Source organism: Myotis myotis, unplaced genomic scaffold, assembly GCF_014108235.1.
Source record: "Myotis myotis isolate mMyoMyo1 unplaced genomic scaffold, mMyoMyo1.p scaffold_m19_p_1, whole genome shotgun sequence".
NCBI classification, from domain to species: Eukaryota; Metazoa; Chordata; class Mammalia; order Chiroptera; family Vespertilionidae; genus Myotis; species Myotis myotis.
This window is the reverse complement of record NW_023416313.1, coordinates 51,603,450-51,626,670: the sequence shown is the minus strand read 5'-3', so window position 1 is coordinate 51,626,670 and position 23,221 is coordinate 51,603,450. Positions and strand designations below refer to the sequence as shown.

Genomic DNA, 23,221 nt, shown 5'->3' with positions numbered 1-23,221 from the left:
GGGTATTTCAAACCACAACCTGGTATTTCTTAATGAGCTCACATTGCTTAAACTCTGATCTGACTTGTGGTCAAAAGAAAACCATCCCTTTATTGACAGGTAAAGCCTTCAAATTCCTAAAATAAAGTCAGCAGTTGAACAAAAAAAGCAACTGAAATACTCACTTTCCCATGGTGCTGCGGTATTTTAAGCCAGGCATTTTCTGTGAGAGCTTCCCACTGTTAGAAGTGAAATGAACAAAAACAAAAGACCAAATGCTTATCAGCTCTACTAATATTTCTTGTTCTTTTTAAAAGTATGTTTTGGAGACAACCCATGATAATAAAAAAACCACATGGTGGTCAGGTCATCCTAGTTTAACAATACATTCTGTTATATTCATAACCTTGGATAAGCCCCCATTTCCCAGTCTAAATCAGTTTTACAAAGAAAGTGTATTAATTTTTTTCTTTTTCTTTCTCAGAAAAACCCTGGAGCTCATTGTAGTAACTATCCTCCAAATGTTTTTACAGTAAAAAATGTTATGATATAAAAATATAACAAAATGTTTCATAGGTTACAGATTAAGACAAATCCTCCTTATAGTACATTCTGTACTGTATGATGCTAACATAGCTGGGCTTGTGAGTCTATTCCAAATGACAATGCCCTACAGGCTTCAGGGAGGCTATCTTGGCATCGATACCAGGGAAAATACAAGAGTAGAAATTACATGAAAGAATAATCTGTCTCTTCTATTTAGCATTTTTAACATGACAGCTTCAAATCTTACCTGATATCGACCAGAAATTTAGGTAAAAAGAGTTAAATCCACTGCAAAAGAAAAAAAATAAAGCATCCAGCCACAAATACAAAACAAACAGAATGGGGTATCAGCATGTCACAACTCCAATGTACCTCGTCTCTATCGTTTAATCTCTGTTTTTTGTGAGGAGACAAGTAATCAATAAGAAGAAAAACTATTGATCTACTAACAAGTTTAATACAACCTTGAAATAAATTCTGTTCCAAACCCAGAAGCCTCCCTCAGTGTAATAAATTACTGACTTCCAGGAAAAATAAAAATCCTACCCTTAGGCCAGTGTCAGCATGATCCTTTATTTGAAGTCTTACAGGCTGTTCCTGGGAAGACCCTGATGGTTTGGCCAAAGAGAAACAAACACATCAAGTAGCTCAATACAAGCCAAGCAAAATGGAGCGTCCCAGTATGAAAATATTAAATTATTATGGCTGCAACAGGGGGTACAGTGGTTGGTGGCCCCTCCCACATATGGCCTAGCTCCTCTCTTCCCTGCCGTGAGTGAGCTTTGTCATACCTAATATCCAAATGCTTTGATAAGAATAAGATTGCTAAGATGATAGCAGGGAATTTTCAGCAGAAACTCCATTTTCCAAAGCCTGCCGTGTTCTCCCAATTGCTTTTCCTCAGAGGCTTTCAAAAAGAAAATGATTTTCTATTTAAAAATTAGAACAAAGCTCCTATTATGTGCATATGTGTATTACATTTATTGACACATGCACAGGTCTAAGTTTAGGAGTACAAATATTCATCAGTAATTCAATACTACAAATGATCAAGATAATAGTAAATGCTGCATAAGAAAGAACCCAAGGAAATTGGCTGGATAAGGATAGGGCAGGAGAATGGGCCGAAGCTTTCTGAATCTAACATTCTGTCGGTGGGGGGAGGGGTGTTCCCCCATCCAAAGGATTTCCAGTGGATGCATGATGGAGACAAGGTCTTAAATCAGTGAACGGTCGCCCATGTGGCCATTATTGATGGCACCTTGTGAGAAGAAGCAGTTTGGGCGCCTTTATTCCCTTTCAGTTTATACAACACTCCCCTCAATGGACCCAGTGAGGTGGGGTGTAATGTGGGTTTTTTTGGAAGAACACTAGTAATTGTTAACAAGTTCAATATCTGTACTTAAGGTCGATTCAGAAAACCTTGCTCTTTGTCCCAATCAAATAATGGTTTTAGGGAAATGCTACCCTTTTGCATTCTTTTCTTAGTCAACGCTATTTGGTCTACAGCCATTTTCAATACAAAATTTCAATGGCTTGAAAAAAAAGCAGCAGCTGGAGACTAAAGCCCTGCAGGTGGCTGCTGATAAAGACAGGATTGTAACTTGCTGGCATGAGCCCTCGCCGAGTATTCTGAATACAGGTCAAAAGGCTCGACAAATTCAAAAGTCAACTTTAAATTATAATCTACATGCAACTCATTCCTTACCCTTGCCACCCAAAAGGATCTCTTTTTCCTTTCCTGATTACATGGGAATGGACGGAATTTTATTCACCTTTTACCCACAGACTCATATCAGTGTATTTATCGTGTCACAGACACACATAGTTATTTCTGGGACTTTACAGCTTAAAGCAGTGGTGGCCATTTCTTTAAGAAGGAGTCACCTATTTTTTCAATTATATATATGAGAAGACTATCCTTTAAGTATACTTTTTATAACTGTTTGGGAAGAAAAACACTAAAGAAAGATAATTGCTTATTACCACTTTGCCATCATATGGTACCACCAGTGCTCTGCCTCAATTTTCCCTGCCATATTCGGCCATGTTTGCGCTATTACTCTGTGTCTGCTAGCACTTATGTTTCTCATCTTCATAGAATTAATTAGTAATTAGTAATTAGTAATTAGTAATTCTTCAGAAGAATTGTCTCTTTCACATATTTGCTCTATCTCCATATTTAAATTATAGATTTCCCAAAATCAAGAATTATGGTTTCATTTTCTGCATTTCCCCAAAGCAAGCCTCTCTCTGTTCAATATGAATATTTAGTAAAATAGTTAACAGTTATAAAGGAGAAAGGGATCCAAGAAAGGTATAGAACAACGTCTTAACAGTGGTCATTTTTGCAGAAATGTAGTCAGAAGAAGGGAGATACGTTATATAATTCTGAAGTGTTTTTTAATAATCAGTATATATATTTTTATAATAAATTCAAATAATTTTAGAGACAAAGGAAAGATCTGAAGAGACACACTAATCCTCACTCACCTTGAATGATCCAATTCAACTACACCATCAATTTATTAATCAACAGCACAAATGAGTTACAGATCTTGCTTCAATGTGAGAACTGTGGAGTATACATCTTTTAATCTGAACTTTGACTTAACCTGTGCAAATGGAGAAAAGAAATGGCATTTTTTAGAATGAAATGGAATGTCATCTTGCCATACTCCATCTACTAATACTAGCATTCATTCTTCCAACAAGTTTTTTTAACATCTACTATATGCCAGACATTTTTCTAGGCATTGAGGATACAGCAGTGAATAAAACAGGTAAAAATATTACTATCACCACTAAATTACATCCCAGTTGGGGTAAGTGGACACCAAACAGCAGCATATTTAATAGGTCACATGGTGACAAGTACTTTGGGGAAAAAATAGAGAAGAGAAATTGGGACTGCCGTGGGCAGTAAGGATGGTTGCAATGATCAGCTCTGTGACTCCCAGGTCTTGTCTTATCTTGAAATAGGGCTGCCTTCAGTCCGACTTCAGTCTCAGTAGTAGTAGGAGTCGGTGAGTTTACAGACTAGTGATACAGCTGCCAAATACATATACAAGATTGCTAACTGATTCCAATGGCAGGAACCCCTGTATCTTCTTGCTTTTGCACGGAAGCCACACAGAGAGAACCTGCTCTGCCAAACGTTGTTGTGTGTGTTTTTAAATTACAAAATAATACCACTTTTAGAAAAACGTAGAACCTCTTCTACCAAGAGCACAATGTTCATGGAATTATAGTGCATTGGGGGATCCATATGCTTCTATTTCCTCCATAACTAAGATTGGTTTTAGTGAAACAAGTTTGAACCCAACAAAGGTCAGAGTGCCTTAAATATTCTTACCATCAAATAGGAGTAGATCCAGGTTTTATAGAGCCTGAAGCTATACAATTTGAGAAGGCCCTTGTTAAGAAAAGAAATAACAAATTATAAATAAAAATTAGGCATTAACGTGAATATTTATTTAAATGATAAAAGAAATCAAGACAAATTCTATAGTTCACAAAGCTCACAAACAACACAGAATCCAGACGAATAATCCAGACTATCTTCTGGCTCTGTTCGTTTCAAGTCTGTTTCTCCTCAACTACCCAAATACACCAGTGATAAGCACAAGAGAATACAGCCTCTGGCCCTGTTTCTTTGTGTCATAATGGGGGTTAAACCAATTCAGCACTGGAAGAAGTTTCTACAGCAAGACCATCGAGCAATAATTTAACTACCCTCAGAAGTGACTGCAAACCACAAATCTATATCCTCCTTAAACCCAAATAAAATGTACCTCCTATTTAGCTTCCCTTAGCCATCTCCCAAATATCCAAGTCATTCAGATACCACTCAATTGGAGAGGAAATAAAAATTTCCCAGATGAGAAGCTGAGACTCAGTTTGACCTGAGGCAAAAGAATAGAAAACCTTAAGTCTGGAACTAAAGCTGGTTCTTTTTATTATGCTAAGTGATGTTTTCTTTTTTTAAATATTATATATGTGTATATATATGTATATACATATATATATTTCAGAGAGGAAGGAAGAGGGAGAGAGAGAGAGAAACATGAATGATGACAGAGAATCATTGATTGGCTGCCTCCTGCACGCCCCTATTGAGTTTCGAGCCTGCAACCCCGGCATGTACCCTTAACCGGAATTGAACCTGGGACCATTCAGTCCACAGGCAGACGCTGTACCCACTGAGCCAAACCAGCTAGGGCCTAAGTGATGTTTTCTTAATGAAAACTGCAAATAATTAGAAAATAAACATATAAGAGACAAAAATAAAAGAGAAGATTATCATTAATTGAAGGATCTTACTAAACACAAGCTAAAAACTAGAACTAGGTAGTCAGATTAATTTATAAACAAAGTAAAATTTTAAGTTATGGAATTGAGCTGAATAGATTCCAATCCCCATGATAATTCTTAGAAAATTCCTCTGTGTATCCCAAAATTGAAAGGGCAAAAAGAGAATTCAACTCACCTAACACCTTTCTCTACCACCAGCTCCCAACCCCAAAGCTATCTCCCACACTTTAATCCTTTAACTCCTTGAGCAGCTTTTGACAGTTTAAAACATGCTTATCATCAAGTAGGAATAGATCCAGGTTTTACAGGCCCATATCAGGCTCTTCCACACTGTGGCTTTCTACCAAGTGTCCCCTGAGAGCATCTTAGGATTCTAAAGCCATTGGTATATTCCTGAAAAGTGGTATTTTATTAAATACCTCATAGTAAGCTCTATAACAAAGAAACTAAAGCATTTTTTGGAAGACTTGGCCTGTCAAATAATATTTATTGTGGGCCTCTTACTGCTAGGTGCTGTTCTAGGCTGCAGGACTTCTGCAGGAAGCAAGACAAGCAGACTCTACCCTCAAGAAATTTACAATCTAAAGAAGAAACAGCAATAAATATTTACTTTAATAAAGAATTTTGAGTATTGATAAGTATCATAATGAAGACAGAACATTAGTGACTAAGGATGAGTAGATTGCTGTAGGGCAGAAGAAGTGGCATAGAATTGAGATCTGAATGCTAAAAAGAAAGCAGCCATGGAGAGATTTGGAAAAAAAACTTCCCAAGGAAAAAGTACAGGAAGTGCAAAGTCCCTGAGATAGAAATGAACTGAGCATGTCTTGAGCACAAGAAAAAAGTCAAGGTAGCTACAGCTTCATGGACAAGGCAGATATAGAGGAAGGTGACATCAAGAAGGTAGGCAGGACCAGAATCAACAGGGCCCAGTGTGCCCTATCTATATATAAAAAAGGCTAATATGCAAAGTGTCCCCTCAGGAGTTTGACCGGAAGACTAGGAATTCAATCGCTCGCTATGATGTCCACTGACCACCAGAGGGTGGCGCAGAACAAAGGAAGGCCCCAGGTCTAGGGACCCTACTCATGCATGAATTTTATGCACTGAACCTCTAGTGTGTTAATAAGCTTGAATTTCTTTCTTAGTAACAACAGAACTCACTGGATGCCTTTAAGCAGCAAGTGATGTGATCTTATTTCCATTTTAGAAAAATCACTGCAGCATGAGAGAAATGATGCAAGAGTAGAGAATGGGAGAGGTCTGGTCCAAAAATGTAAGTTTAAGAGACAGCATATTTTAAATTTCATTTGGAGTCATGGGACTGCCTGAGGCCAACTCAAGAGAAAGGGTCCACTGAGTAGAAGGGCTGAGTACAGATCCACAAATGTTTGGAGGTCTGAGAGAGGAGGTAGTTGGTATTTGTCTGACACCCTGGTTCTTAAGCCAATGAACCCAATAGCTCAGGTAGTATGAAGCTCTATACCTGGAGATTGCCTGTGAAGTGAGCAGAACCACACTCCCCCATCTGCCTGGAGCTGGAGCAGTGTGAGCAATGCTTTTCCAATGTTAATATTTGCACTGAGGAGACACATGGACAGGAAACACATGTTGGGTTTCTTGACCTAAGGGAGTCTGGTGATTGAGGGTGAAAGTGCTGGGGTCCAACCCCAGCAGGTCCAGGGGTCCCCAAAGGTGTGGACGGAGTCAGCGAAGAAGGAACGACACAGAGGCAGCGTTCAGTTGATCAGCAGCCTAGCCAGGATCTCTAGCCAAGTTCTGGTCAGGATCTCTGGCAAAGTTCTGGTTAGGATCTCCAGCCAGGTTCTGTGTCCATGTTCTCTTGCTAGGTTCTGTCTCTAGGTTCTGTCCAGGTTCTCCAGCCAGGTTCAGTCACCAGGTTCTAGTCAGGTTCTCTTGCCATGTTCTATCCAGGTTCTGTAGCCAGGTTCTGTCTCTAGGTTCTTCAGCCAGGTTCTCTCGCTAGGTTCTGTCTCTAGGTTCTGTGTCTAGGTTCTGTCTCTAGGTTCCTGTGGCCAGTTTCTGTCCAGGATCTTTTGCCATGTTCTCTCCAGCAAAGTTCTTCTGTCTCTAGGTTCTGTGTAGGTTCTGTGTCTAGGTTCTGTGTCCTGTTGTCTTGTTACATCTGTATTTATACCAGTTGATTCCAATCCTATCAATCTCTATTCCAAAGGTTAGGGCATTTCTTATCTCCATTCCAGGGAGTAAAGATTATGTAGCTTAAGCATGATTGTTCGTAGTTAAAGTGATTAATTACCCGCCTGGCACTTAGTTAAGGGTTTTTTTCCCTCCCTAACTTCAGGGGAAAATCTCTACCTGGGGAAACAACCTTTCTCAGAGAGGTGACCTTGGTTAAAACACATAGTGCCAAGAAAGTGAGCAAACATATTAAGAACAGTATGCCATATATGCCAGGTCCCTTGAAACAGCAAGGATGGACCGGCTCCCGGCATGAAAGGCTAGATCAGATCTTCATTTGAGGAAGATGAACTCAAATACCTCAGAGAGACAAGATGATAGAAGGTCGGAATAGGAGAGGGATAATTAAGAATGGAAGAAAAGAGGCAAGAGGAGGGAGGAGAAGGGAGTGACGGAAAAGAAAATCAGCAATAACTTAAGAAATGAGTATAGCATAAGGGCAATGTTATATCACAGGATGTACAGCAGGTAATTTGGGGTGGTATATAGATTCTTAAAAATAGTTATGGATTATGCATTTATTCTACAGTTATCTTTTGGCAATTACATTGATTGTTTTTGTTTTGCATTTCCAGGAATGAGATAAAAACAACACACAGTTATTTCAGAAAAGAATAGAAATCAGTTTAATGGAAAAAATATGCATATATCAATTTCCTAATCGCAAGAATCCTTGGGGTCCTTATCAATACAACAGGATATAACATGCCTTTCAGGGTTGTGTGATGACTAACAACAAGGTTCAACAAGCATCTAGTACAATGCCCAGGAGGCTCTCAATAATAATTAGCTAATATTATTACTGTTGATATTTTAAAGTACCTAGCATGTTACAAGTGTAACAAAAGTTATTTTACTAATGGAAACATAGAAAATCAATCAAAATGTAAAGAAAAGGCAAAACAAATCTGGAGAAATAATTATATTACAAGATTCGCAGGAAAAAAAAGAATGGGATGGTCATTAAAGACAATAAATTAAAGCAAAAACTGGAATTAGAAAATAGAGTTGATGGGGAGAAATTAGAGGGTTGAAATAAAATTGGGAGTCAGGTACCATAGAAAACAAGATGGTTTTGAGATGGACCTGAGGGATCTGTTCCCAAATCAGGTTGCTAAGCATAGAAGAAAAGCACAGGCTCTTGACCTGGGGATGACGGGCAGGCTCTGAGAGATCCTGGAAACTTCTAAAACTGTGTGGTAGAATGTTATGCATGCAAATACCAGAACAAGTATTTTTCTGAGAAGAGGGTCCGTGTATCTCATCATACTTTCTGAGATTTATGACCTCAAATTTTTAAGTGTTTGCTGACTAAGCCAGATCAATTGGTCAACAGAAAACATCTGACAGCTGTATGTCTATCCAGGCACTATCCCAAGTTTGCCATGTATTGAAATGGTCTTGTTCTTAAAGTGTATAGGGCAAGTGTTGAGCTGCACATATAATAGGTGTTAACATATAAACATTCAAATCTGTAAAGAATGTTTGTGAGTTTACTGGAGCCAAACTGTTGACAGTTGCCGGGAAGCAAAATCTCAAGGTATTGGGGTAATGCTCTGCAGAATGGTGGTGTTTTACCTTGTTTTATACATTACAATCAGAGGAGACATAAGTGGGTTACATGAAATCCATTGGTGAGAGATTAGGGACGTGGGAGAAAGCAAAACGGGGGATCTGGGATTATATAAAAAGTGAAATGATGGACACATGCACCAAAAGAAATTACAGAACAAAATAATTAAAAAGGGATTGATTCAACAAATTAATAGATACATAATTCAAACAACGATGGCTTTAAATGTTGATTTTTTAAAAATGGAGGCTCAGTAGCCACTTCTAGTCTTAAAAAAATAAAGCTAAGATGAATAACAGCAACAAAATAAACTACAAAACCATATTTGATTAAGGTCAGGATGAGTAGCTCTTCATGTTCTTATCTCTTGAACATGAAGGGCTTCAGAAACTAAGAGAAAAAAAATACAAACAGACATTATTAACATGCTAGAGGCCCAGTGCATAAATTCGTGTATGGGTGGGGTCCCTCAGGGTGGCCTGCGGGGATCGGGCCAAAACCTGCAGTCCAATGCCGCCTGCTGCTCCTGCCTGCCACTCCTGCTCATCTAGGCCCCGCTGCACCTGCCACGGGCTCGCCCCCAGTCAGTCCCGATCAAGAGAGGCTCATGCCGCCACAGTGGCGCTTACCAGCCATGAGCCCTGTGTCTGGTGCCTGTCCAAGGGGAGTGTGGGGAGAACAGGATGTAATTGACCTTCTGGGTGGGCAGTAGGACGCCCTTGCCAGCCCAGGATCTGGATCAGTCCTGCTGACGTTCGCGCTGGTTGTCGGGAGCCACCTGATGGCCACTTTTATATCGTTTCTTCTTTGTGGAACATCTAGGGAGGGGAAGCAGCCATGTTGCTCAAGGCCAACTTCCAGGAGGCTGGCAACACTGTCAGGATTGTGCCAGCAGCGCTGGTCCATGGGTGCCTGGCCTGTTCTCCAGAGATTGGACCTGCAGGACTACTGAGGGAGTGAGTGGCTGCCGCTCAGCTGGTGGGCCACCCGGCTGCGTCGGTCAGCTGAATGGTGCTCCCGCTGTGGGAGCACACTGACCACCAGGGGGCAGCTCCTGCGTTGAGCGTCTGCCCCCTGGTGGTCAGTGTGCGTTATAGTATTCAGTGGACCGGTCATTCAATTGTTCGGTTGTTCAATCACGTAGGCTTTTATCTATAACTAGTGGCCCGATGCATGAAATTTGTGCACATTAAAAGGGAACTAATTAGAGGAAATATTTTAATATTGCTATTTACCCTTTCTCTATAATAGAAGTGTCAGAGATGAAAGAAAAGTAGTAAAATGTGTATGAAAATAATATATAAATTTATTAATAATCACAACATGATATAACAACAAAGACATGATATAAAAACAACAAAAAGATGATGTAAAAACAACACTGATACAAACAATGAGTGATAAATTGATTAAACTTATTCTAATATCTCCCTTTATACCACAATAAGAGTGGAAACACTTTCAGAGTGCTTGACTAATTTCCCTCATGACGAAGTATTTACAACTTTAACTTTAAAATCACAAGCTCTTCGAACTCGAAAGAAAGCAACATATAACTGACCGTGTGCAAAAACAGGTTCAGGTAGGAATATTCCTACTTTGTCTAGAGTTTGTCCTTGTGATTTGTTAATAGTCATCGCAAATGCTGGCATCACGGGAAACTGTCTTCGAATTAATTTAAATGGGAGGCCAGTGTCAGATGGGGACAAATCAATTCTTGGAATCAGAACAACCTCTCCTTCTGCAGATCCTATTAATACTTCAGTTTCAATAATGTTGTTGCAATCTTTTGATAATAAATCTAGCCGAAACCGGTTTGGCTCAGTGGGTAGAGTGTCGGCCTGTGGACTGAAAGGTCCCAGGTTCGATTCCGGTCAAGGGCATGTACCTGGGTTGCGGGCACATCCCCAGTGGGGGATGTGCAGGGGGCGGCTGATCAATGTTTCTCTCTCATCGATGTTTCTGACTCTCTCTCTCCCTTCCTCTCTGTAGAAAATCAATAAAATATATTTTAAAAAAATAAATCTAATACCATTACAAAGACCCCATTTACTATTAAGATTTCTCAGTAGCGATGATGATTGCACCCACTTTCAATTTTAATTTATGACACGGCATTCCCAAAGGAGTAATGCTATTAAGAAATTCGATGGGAAATTTTTCCTTTTCAGCATCATCCATTGAATCAATGGAATCATCACTCAAATACGTTTGAAAATCTCCATAGAGCATATCCAAAATTTCTTCATTTAATTTTTGAACATGCTCATTTTCTGGACAAAGAATCACATGGTTTTGATTATTAAAAATTAAAAATTTTTATTAAATATATTAAATATATATGAAAATAGATATATTTTTAATATTATCTATAGATATAGTATTTCCAAAAGTAGCTTCAATAATAGATCTGTTACAAATCATTTCACAGGGGATTTCAATAATATCCATTCCTAAATGAAAACCGCTATCCAGTTTGCCATCTCCAAGTTTTACTAACCATTCACTATAAGCAGAATCCTCTGATCTCATATTTGCTTTAAGGGACAACTTTCTGAAACATCCCCAAACATTACAGTACTTTAAACTCGTTTGTCCTATGGCCGATCGCATAGCATGTGTCACAATACTGAGACATTGTCGAAAATCCCCTCTGAGAAGGAGAACTTTCCCACCAAATAAAACATTCAAATTCATAATTTCTCTTAGTAATCTGCCTCTGTGCGCTCCAGGCACACTGAGGGCTGGTTCCTCCTTAAGGCCTCGCTTTCCCCGGAAACAGCTCGGGGAAGGCGCCTCAGGGCCGGTGGGACTGATGGAAGTGGGGGGGGTGGCACGGAGGTGGTACCTGCGCTTCTGATCACTTGCACATTTCTGCGGGCCATCAGGAGTGCTGGAAGCCGTTGCTGCAGTGACCCAGGACTCACTGCCTCTGGGGGCTCCAGACGCCCTGAGGGCGGGTTCCTACCTCAGGCCTCCCCGGAAACAGCTTGGGTAGGGTGCCTCAGGCCGATGGGACTGATGGAAGTGGGGGGCTAGCATGGAGGTGGGGCCTACACTTCTGATCACTTGCACACTGTGTTTTATACCACAGCATGTGGCAGCAGCTGTGAAGGTCACCACGGCAACCCAGCTCCGACTGTAGGACTGACTTCCGGTTGGTAGAGCCTCTGGTCCTTATGGTCATTACGGACCCAGGGTTTTTATATATATTAGGATAATAAAAGCATAATATGTGTATCAACCAAATGACTGAATAGCAGAACGACCATCTGGATGACCTTCTGGATGACCTTCCAGATGACCACGCTATGACAAGCACTGGTGCCAGGTCAGCCAAGGCAGGTGCGATGTGAGTGGTTGGGGGTCGGTCAGGGGACCCGCCATCACCCTGACATCGCCCCACAGAGGGAGGCCCAGGACACCCTCTGCCCAGCGATCAATCGCAGAGCCCCGGCCGAGTGGGCAGGGCCTCCCTCTGCACTGGGATCCATCATGGAGCCCCGGCTGGGTGGTCAGGGCCTCCCTGTGGGCAGCGATCAATCGTGGAGCCCCAGCTGGATGGTCAGGGCCTCCCTATGGGCAGCGATCAATTGCGGAGCCCCGTGATCCATCACCTCAAAGAGGGAGGCCCAGGCTACCTGACCCGCGGTGCTGCAGCAGGTGGGCGGGACCTCTCTCTGCAGGGCGATTGATCTGGGGGTCCCGCTATCGATCGCCCCACAGAGGGAGGCCCAGGCTAGCCAAGCAATTGCACCCCACACTTGTCGCCTGCAGAGGGAGGTGACCAGTGGTAGGGGAGTGGGGGGAAGCCCCACACAGTTGGCAAGCAGTGGCAGTGGTGGGGGCGGGGGCGGGGCCAGCTGCCGGCAGCCAGGGGAAGGGAAGCCCCGATAGGCCCAGATCACCAGCCAGGCCTAGGGACCCTACTCGAGGGGTCCTGGATTGCGAAAGGGCACAGGCCAGGCTGAAGGACACCACCCCTCCCCTCGCCTCCCACCACCATGCATGAATTTCGTGGACCGGGCCTCTAGTATATATAGATTTTTATACAGAACAGTGTTAGCCTTGTCCATAAATATTAGTTTCCCATCTTGGAATATATATATTTTCCCTCAGCTTGTTCGGTTTATAGCTAAGGACAAAATGAGAGATCAAGTATAGATGGGTAAGAAAGGTAGAAAGGAATATATTTGGCAATGCTAGATCACACAGACATCTAGAGTCCCACACATGTCTTCTGATGGGAAAACCAAACAGCCGCATTCTCCACTAGCATGCTTTTCCTCCCAGCTGGAGCACTTAGGAACCTTGAGTACTTGGTAGCCTACATTGAAATGCACCTTGGAGGAGCTTCCTTCCGAGAAAGGAGGCCCCTTCTTTCTCTGAAGTTCCCCCTGCAGACAGCGGAGTGGAGGCTCGGAGAGGTGCAGTGTGGGACAGAGAAAGGGAAAAAACTCTTTCTTCACACTCGTGCTGCTCTGAATGCGGACCATCTGTGCCCCCAGCTGGAGCGCCGGCAATGGTCTGGCACTTGAACCACACCATATTTACAGATCTAAACACAAATGGCTACTGCCTGATTGTTTCATGATTCATTAGTCAGACAAGCTCTCCTCTCCCGCCAGCACAGCTGTTACAGAGTAAACCTTTGTCACTTAATAGGCCTGATTATTACTTTCCATCAAAGGTATTGATCTGTGTCACCTCTACTTAAGGGAATGGGGGAGAAGAAAAAGGGGGAATAAAACATACCAGGAAAACATGAACATGAAGGAGGAGGAGGAGGGCCACAGAGGGACATTCGCCAGGATCACGGACATCGGCTTCCTGGCATTGCCCTGAACGTCTGGTGTCGGGTCTCTGGCCGTGGTGACTGACTTTCTCAGGACGAGGAGCCATATCTCACCTGGTGTTCCACCCTGAGCCCCCGACCACTGCATCACACACCCTGACCACACAGATCATCGTTCAGCAACGGCACAGGGTGAAGTGAACCAAAAACCGGTATCAGTGAATAAACGAAGCCAGTCTGAAGATCAAGTACAGGCTCTGGAGGGAATTTTTCATAGCTCCTTTAATTATCTCCTTTTGTGTAACAAATAAAGTGAAGCTATAACCCTGGGCTGTTCCTGTGACGTTCAGCACTGACCCGGGTTGAGAGGTGCTCTTGTTAGATACCAGGCGGGCACGGCAGAGACTGGCTGGGAGTGCGGAATGCCAGCTCAGTACTCTGCTCTCACTCCCTCTTTTTTTATATATATATATATATATATAATCTCTTTCTTCACTTTCTTTCTTGAAAAACTCAAAGGAACAAAAAATGAGAGTATTTCCTGGGAGGGGAAGACAAAAATAAGCTATCAGAAACTATAGCAATATAATAAAAACCATCATCACCACCATAACAATTATTTGGGAAACATAGAATTTTAGAAAGGAAGACCAGAGAACATCTAATCTCCTGGTTTGACTATAGCAAAGGAAGCACAGAGAGGTTAAGAATTTTTCTCCTATCACACAGCTTAAAAAAAAAAAATCCTCTAACCAACTCAGAGTTCTTTCCATTCTACCAACCAGCCCTCCAAATACCAAAATCTCAACTCAAACAGGGGTGGTTTAAACTCATATTGTAGCTCCCACAGCCTTATAGAAAGAAGGTCACAAAAGTGTGAGAACTTAGCTCCGAGTTTGCGGAATTAGCCTCAGTATTGTCACACTTTTGAAGCTATCTATATCACAAACGACAGCATTTTCCTTTACATAGTACACACGTGTGTATGCATGGATATCACACGCAAGTAGCCCAATGCATGCTTGTATGCATGTAAAATGGGGCTTTGTTCTTACAGCCGCTTCACAGAGAGCTCCAGCCCTCTGAGATTCCAGCAGAGGCTGGTTCCCTCTTTCCTTTGTCTCCATAACACTCACAGCCATTGTTACCCAAATCTAGTATATTAATGAGACTTTTATTACTCCTTTTCCCCAGACCTCACACTCCAATTGTAAGCACATTGTCATTCTGGTTCACAGAGGTCAACAGCCTTGCTAGTACATCACTGTTTGTGTTATGGTGCTCACCAGAGGTGATAGATTGACAAGCCTAGACTTTGGGACCCTCCATTTATGTGACCGTCCATAGCAGCAAGAGACAAGGCTCACCCTGCCAACTTGGTCCATTCAGAATTAAAGGGGATGGCCAGAACTCAGTTTGCTTAAGTTTCTATTTCCAAATATATTGTTAATGAGGATAGCATTGAAAATTACCTGAATGAGATGTGGCCCTGAGGAGCTGAACAAGCCCATTTCATACGTATTTTATTCCCAGTAGGCCCTTGGCCAAGGGTAGGATGCTAATGACTTGAGATCACTTCTGACTCAGCCCAGATTTTAATCAGCAAACTGGCAATGGAAGCCCCCTGTCCCATTTCCATGTCTATAGTTCTCCAGGTGGTTTAATTGTTCCACTTGATATCCATGTCCAGGGCCTTCAAGTCTCCCCTTCTTCTTTCCCAGGTCCCAAATGGCATCAGGAATTTTACTCTTTGGAGCAGAATGTTAATGAAGCATTCAGGGTACGTTTTGTTACCCATAATTTTTTTTTTTTTTTAGCAGAAATCACATCCTTAATTCTTTCATCAAAAACAGAATTCAGATTTGGAAGCAAATGAAATCTTATTGATAGCCAACTTTCAGCTTCCGAGCTTTCCAAACCAGGGTTTCTTTTCGTAAGTTATGTCTGTCCGTTGACAGGACCAATATGATTCGACGTGGGCACAGTTTGGCAAACAGGAACTCCGCATAATACAGTGCACTTGAAATTCATATAAAAAGAAAGCTGTCAGCAAGTGGAAACTGACTAAAATAAAGGGCATTTGTTCTTGACAGGGAAGGAAAATCAGCTTATGGCCATAAAAAGGAAACTGATTGGCAAAATCCCATGTGAAAATGCCAGAGTCTTAAAAATACACTGTAATGGTGGCTCTGTTTATACTCCACTTGATAATTTCATTTTGAATCTAAATATGCATTTCTCCAAGCATATCAACAGAAATCAACCTTACCTAGAAATCTACACACAGTGTCAAAACAGCATTTGGAAATATCCTTTATAAAAACGATCCTTAATTTTTTTAAAGAAACGTATGACAGATGTTTGTGATGCCTTAGAAAGTTCAGTGAGGCCAGAAGACTATCTCCATTTTACAGACCAGACACTGAGGAGTTACGAGGTTAAGGAGAGAGAAATATCATCAAACAATGTTTATAAAGCTCCTACATAGAGAGCCACTGCCTGGAGTGTTAGTGATAACTCCAGGAAGACCTGCATGATGGTACAAAAAGGAAAGAAACAACTGCATTAGGCCAAGTTCTTCCAAGGCTCTGTCCTAGAGTAAGTCCCCAGGCTGGCATCCAGAGATACTCACATGCTCGGAAAGCCATGCAGAATGGATCTCAAATCTGAGTACATTCTACCCAGAATAAAACAAAACATTTTTTGTGTAGTCACTTAAAACAGTGTGTCTTTAAAAATAGGCATCACACTTGTTCTTATATAGCTGCATTATTTAGCTAAATATACATGAAACAACTGACACTAAAATCCAAAAGATACATACAGCAGATTGCAGTGAAAACCTACGGTTGTATTTAGTTACCTACATATTTTAATTTGGTTTTGCAACCAAAGCCAACAGTATTCAGGGTGGGATAATTGTGCTTTCTCGTTCCTAAAAAATGTCAACACCAAAGTATGTTCTGGAAAATGCTTTCTCTTTAAATATTTCTTCTTTAGTTTTTCCTATATATTTCTTCATACGGAGTATGTTCACAGAAATTTTTTAATGTGCTGTATTTATAGTTCTCATTTCTAAGTTTAAAACACATCATAGTGCATCTTAAAATGTCTCTAGCCAATATGGTATAAATCTGGGTTATAAAACAATAAATAAATAGTAGCCAACATTTAGGACCCACTATGTGACAGTCACACACATATTCGCTCATTTAATCATCAGACTGTCACAGAAATTAACTAAGTTCCATTATTATCCAAATCTTAGAGACCAGTAATCCGAATCACAGAGAGGTTAAAGAGCCTGCCCTGCAGCACACAGCCCTAAGGGGCAGAGCTGGAATTCAACACCAGGCTGGCTCCAAAGTCCATGCTCTTAAATTAAAATTTACCAGTAAAGATAAGAGGGAGAGAGGCAGAAGGAAGGAGAGAGGAAGAGAGGGAATGAAAGCTTTAAAAAACTGAGCTCCCCGCCCCCAAAAGGGGGAGCTAAGTTTGCCTTTATAATGCAATGGGAAAATTTAAAGAAATGCTTTTGAGGAATTGAAGTCCTTTTGACAACTGGACCAGGTTTTGGTGGTGTTCTTTTTTTTTTGGAAGGAAGGAGGAGAGAGGGGGTTTGATGCCAAATGAACTTCACTCTGACCTTGGTGGAGAAGACATGACTGCAGAGTCAGTCCATCTGTGCCAGCTCTCAAGGCCTCCCTTCCAGGGATGTACCCATCTGCCCCAGCATCCCGAACCTTTCAAACACTGCTCCTCCCTGCTTAGACTTAAGAAGATGTCAGGGGATAAGACACCCGAAACCTAAAATACAGGTGTAGTGATGCATGGTCACTTGGCAAGGGTGAGTGTGCTCAGCTCTGTGCCAAGGAATGGAGCCTGCCTCTTGCCAGCAGCCCAGACACTCAGCAAACAGACGACATGGCAGAAGCAGGGGCACAGAAGCAGAAGGGATCTGTCCAGCAGAGGAGAAACCGTCCAGACATCCATGGGAATAATACAGAAGATAGGGAGAAGAGACAATCACTGATGGTGGCACAGGATGGTTGTAACTCAGCAGTGCTGTGGACCATGTTATCTGGGAACAGAAATATCACGTAATGAGACACAACTCAGTGGAGACTCAGAGGTGTAGCCCACAAAAATAAGCAGAGATGCATCATTATTTTCTGGACTTATGCAGAGCTGGACATGAAGGCCATCAGCAACCTCAGCATCGATGCCTGAGAGTTTTGTGGTTTGAAGGAGCTGAGGGTTTGTTCTATTTTCTTTTCTTTCTTTTATTTTTCTTCTTTGTTATATTGGGCTCCTTTGGGTAACTCCTCTGGTGTGTAGAGTAGAAACAGAGCCCTGGCTGGTTTGGCTCAGTGGATAGAGCATCAACCTGTGGACTGAAGGGTCCTGGATTCGATTCCAGTCAAGGGTACATGCCTGGGTTGTGGGCTCCATCCTCAGTGGGGGGCGTGCAGGAGGCAGCTGATCAATAATTCTCTCTCATCATTGATGTTTCTATCTCTCTCTCTCTCTCTCTCTTCCTTCTTCTCTGAAATCAATATAGATAGATGATAGATAGATAGATAGATAGATAGATAGATAGATAGATAGATAGATAGATAAAAAAAGGAAAGAAAAGAAACAGACTCATTGGGCTGTATGGCCCTATTTGGTACCTTTTACACCTACCTTAGTGCATCTGTTTTCAAATAAAGCTTGTAAAATAAAGCTTCCTAATAAATTATGACCTTGAACTTCTAGATAGAGTGATGTTGTTTTTCATTGTGATAAGTGGGTCAAAATGTTGAATATAGTACTAATAATTAATCTAGTCAGCATTTAGAGAAGGTTTACTATGTGGCTTTCAGCCATGACCTAAGTGCATATACATTAATCTTCACAACAACCTGAGGGAAGTGCTGCTGTCCCCACTTTACAGAATGACTTGAAGAGGTTGCAAGACCAGGAAGAGGCAGAGCCAGGACTTCACCCCAGGTTTGTATGGCTCCAAAGTCAATGCTCATAAAAGATGTGGCCTTAAGAAGTGTCCTCAAGAATATTTAAACATGAACACTTCGACCAGCAGTCCTGAGGCCTGACCTCAGCACATCCACGACGAGACTGACACACCGGACAGCGTGGAACAATCAGGAGTAGAGGACAGTGTGACAACAGAAATAGTACAGGAGCATTGGATGAATTTGAGAAGAGTTAGGTTTGGGGCCTGACTCTGCATCTACTTCTCAGTTCCACTGGGCATGTTTGAAGCCCTCTTGGTCTCAGCTCCTGAATCTCTACAAAATAGTCATTCGGAGTCCTGCCCTATCAGCCCCCCTATTGGATAACTAATGAAAATATGAACACTCCAGAAATGCACTTTTTAAAAACCTCTCTCTATGAGATACTCTTACATTGTAACTTTGGTTTACACAGCGTTGGCCACTGACATGGAGGTCGGTGTCTTCCCTTTATCGCGCCCTACTGTCACACAGCAGCAACATACAGTAGGTGCTGCCATAGAGACATTCTCTAAATGCTAACAATTGTGCAAGATGAGCCTGAGCAAAATGACCGTGAATGCATGAAAGCCCAGGTCTGGGGCAGAGACAGAAAAGGAATTGGTGATTCCAGCAGTGCTCTGCGTCACTTACAAAGGGCAGAAAGAGATGGAAATGCCCCTATTTTCTTCATGCCTGTTGTTGAGATTGGCATGTGGTGCATGAAGGAAAACCAAATCCTACCGGTCTCTGGCTGCGTCACTATACAGCATGTGAATATTGCATATATCTTGGAGGTATTCAAAAATGCCTTCAACCTATCAAAATTCCACTTTTGCCTCCAGTTTCAAAATGATGCTTTCTTCCCAGAAAGCTACAAAGTCAGAACTCTTACTAGGTCTTGTGGCTCCATATCTTTTTTTTAAGATGAAAAGGGAGAAGTGCCTAACATCTAAAACTAATTTTTAAGTGTTTTATTTTTGTGGCTCCATATCCTTTGAAATTACATTTAAAATTGGTTTCAAAATCTGCTTTTAGTTCCAGATTCATACCAATGTAATTTGAATTTTCAAGGATGCAATGCTTTGAATTAGATACTCCTGAGAATTTGATAAAGCCATAGCTCTTCTCCCCCAGTAAAGGCCACACACACACACACACACACACACACACACACACACTCTCATACACACACACACACACTCTCACACACACATACACACATACACACACAGCCCTGATTGTACAGGAGGTTGCAGATCCTCTGAAGCCCATCCATGGGCCCTTCGAAGTTTATAGACCCCACGATAAGAACGCACAGAGCTCAATATCATGCTTGGTCAAGGGTGAAGTGGGGACTGAACTCCATCCTCTGTACCATTCACTAAGCCTGCAGTTCTCAACCTGTGGGTCGCGACCCCTTTAGGGGTTGAACGACCCTTTCACAGGGGTCGCCTAAGACCAGCGGAAAACACATATATAATTACATATTGTTTTTGTGATTAATCACTATGCTTTAATTATGTTCAATTTGTAACAATGAAATTGGGGGTCACCACAACATGAGGAACTATATTAAAGGGTTTCAACATTAGGAGGGTTGAGAACCACTGCACCAAGCCATGCTGGATCCACCCAGAGGGAGCATTGTTTTCTAATTTGTGCAAAGGTACCTCATAGTCAGAGTGGTACTTGGACCAGATAACACCAGATGTCAAGCTAAGTCCACTCTGTATGTCTCCCAACCTCATGTTCAGGGACAGTCACAGTGGGACCTTGAAATCAGCCTGGTGAGCGTATTGACACCAAGGAAATTAGCAAACTCTACAAGAATGGTAGTCCTCAAAAGGAGAGCCAGTTGTTGAACATTGCCATTGCAATCATCACACATGGGCTCGTGAAGACCCTGAGGATCTCTGTCCTGTATTGTGATATATTTGAAATAAAAAATCAGAAGGCAATTTTAAGACCTACATCCCAATTTCATTTCAGCCTGTCCTAACTGCTGATAGGCCAAGGGCACGTGGGCCCAACTTGTTTTGAGCACAGAATTAACAACTACAGATGCTAGAGAAGGTATTTGGAGAGGGAGGGCTGCTAGAAAAATTGGTTCCCATTGGATCCCAGATGGGTCTAAAGATAAGATCCAAAGCTAAAACCCTATGTTTTAAAACATCTGCATCCCTGATAGAGGTAACTGCCATGAGAACCATTAAGAAAATGAATAAATGATAGCTGCCTATAATTTGTAAGATAGGAATTAGAAGGAAGAACTTTGGGAGAAAGGAAATGTAAAGTCCCCACACTCCTTGAGATGCTGAGGGAGAAGGCCGTGCCTGTAGCAGACATGACTCCTTGTGGACTGACCTCAGGTTCCTTCTGCAGGCTTTTTGAAGAGCTGCTCTTTACAACTGAACTCTGTCTTGAGCTGAGACATCCTTCCTCTGAGGAAGGGAAAAAAAAAGAAAGTCACATCAAACCACTGATTCCAGTTTTGAATTACAGAGGGCTATTGATTTTTCATTAAGGTCCCTGTGCTGCTCTCAAGAGGAGGGAGAGAGAGGAGAACATAATTCATTGATCAGAGCGCAGGGCCATGTTCCTTTATTGGCTTCCTGCCATGTCCCATTATTCCCGATTCTAAATGTATATTGAAGTCAGTTTATTTTCATCATTGCCTCCTGTCACCAGAAATGTCTCCCAGTAACTATTAGTTTAATCATCCCTTTCTCACAATGGTAATGAGTGATAATAGCCAACATGATCCTAGACTCGTGGATATTATTCTTTGGATCACAGCGTTGCTCCTCCCAAGGCTCTAGTTAAGAATCTGTCAACACTTGAACAGTCTAAAAGACAGGAATAGTTTGAGGATTTAAAATACATATATTTAAATTTTAAAAAAACTATCATTTTTATTTTAGTTTTACTTATTTAAAAACAACAACACACTTTACTAGAAGATCTATGACTTTTGATCTATGAACCTTAGAGAGTTCGGGAATTGTATATCTATACCAAACCAATGGAATCCAACCTTGTGAACCACCAAGCACATGCAGAATAAACCAGGCATTCCACTTTGCCCCCCATTTTTGTTTGCAGAAACAATCTTTAATCTGTACTGTCTTAACTCACATTTGAAACTCTGTTTTCTACAGTAGCAAAGTGAGGTTCAGAAAAACTGAACTACTCAGGATCACAAGATAAAGTGGCACAGTGGAGACGAGAACCACGTTCCCTGGCTTCCAGATCGCTATTTGTTCTACTATACCCGTGGTCGGCAAACTGTGGCTCGCGAGCCACATGCGGCTCTTTGGCCCCTTGAGTGTGGCTCTTCTTAAGCCTTAGGAGTACCCTAATTAAGTTAATAACAATGTACCTACCTATATTGGTTAAGTTTAAAAAATCTGGCTCTCAAAAGAAATTTCAACTGTTGTACTGTGGATATTTGGCTCTGTTGACTAATGAGTTTGCCGACCACTGCGACTACACTATGACCTGTCCTCTCAACTCGTGTGAAGTTTATAACCCATAAAAATCAGAAGCTGATGCTGACATTAAAATCAAATCCTAGAAATGTGGCTAATATTTTTCTTTTCTCGCATCTCCAGATAGAACCATGTTTCCTCAATTCTGCCTCAGACCTAGGTTAAATAATCAGCTGCTAAGTGATGTAATGCATCTACTTGCCTCCCAAGGTTTCCCAATCTCAACCCCTCCAGGTCATCTGCCAAGGTGTTCATGGACATTAACATCTCTGAATGAATTTTCCCAGCAGCATGTGAGAGAGGGGAGGAGTTCTCCCATTTCACAGGAGCTTTAGCCAAGGCTACCTGGGAAATAATGGACAGAGCCAGGACTCAGACTCACGTCTTCTCACTATGGAGCTTTCTTTCCACTGCACCACAGCTCCCTCTGGTGTCAACACTGGCAGTGGGAACTACCAAAAACAACTACGAAAAGACTGTTTAAAGATGTACACCAGTATACTGAGCTGAAAAATATTATAGGAAACATGTCCTATTCAGAGTAGCAATGAAGAATATAAAATGCCTATGAATAAATATGACAAAAAATGTGTGGAACTTATATGATTAAAACTAGAGAACTTCACAGGAAATGTAAAATAAGATCTAACGAAATGAAGACACAAAATGCTTTGTCTGTTCTTCCCAGTGGGATATTTTAGGGGAAAGCATGATAAAAATTATTCTTAAAACCCTCTGGATGAACAGAGAACACAGAAAACACAAACGGTACTTTGAATAATAAAGACAGTGTAGCGGGGCACTCACTCCATCAAACATCAAAACGTAATTTAAAACATTAGTATTTAATACAAATTGAGAACCTGTGCAAAAATCAATAGGCAGGTAAATGGAACTACTAGTAATCAGATGGCCACGAAAGACTGTAGCACATATAATAAAGAAACTATTAAATAATCGGAGAGAAAATCATTACATACTTGGAAAAAGTAAATTGGATATTCATTTTTCGAAGTACACCAAAATGTATTTCACATGAATTAAAGAGCTAAATGATTTTTAAATGCTATTACACAGAGATAAATACTTAACTTTTGAAAGTATTTTATTGGTATAAAACCAGTGAAAAATCATGATGGAAAATAGATTTTACTACATTGAAATGTAAAGTGTAAAATGTCCATTTAAACATCAAAAACTACAAAAATTAGAGATGCAAGTCACACACACGCAAAAAAAAAAAAGTTCAACCTCACCAGCATTTAAAAAACACCAATTAAAATAACATCATGATAACATTTTTATCTAT

General features: G+C 41.3%; 1 long non-coding RNA gene across 4 annotated transcripts in view; it reads right to left on the bottom strand.

Annotated features, from left to right (window-relative positions):
• LOC118653770 overlaps positions 1–20,865 on the bottom strand; it is a 130,325-nt gene extending 109,460 nt beyond the window's left edge. For 2 of the 4 annotated variants that reach the window (XR_004966905.1, XR_004966886.1), the window contains exons 1-6: positions 20,789–20,865; positions 3,881–3,940; positions 3,019–3,140; positions 1,072–1,133; positions 773–813; positions 165–218 (exon numbers count right to left, since the gene is read on the bottom strand). This is a non-coding gene — a long non-coding RNA (uncharacterized LOC118653770). Of the gene's footprint in view, positions 1–164; positions 219–772; positions 814–1,071; positions 1,134–1,316; positions 1,433–3,018; positions 3,141–3,880; positions 3,941–20,788 lie in introns of all 4 variants that reach the window. The other 2 variants (XR_004966898.1, XR_004966890.1) reach the window with 2 other exon arrangements.
• Between the last annotated feature and the right edge of the window lie 2,356 nt (positions 20,866–23,221).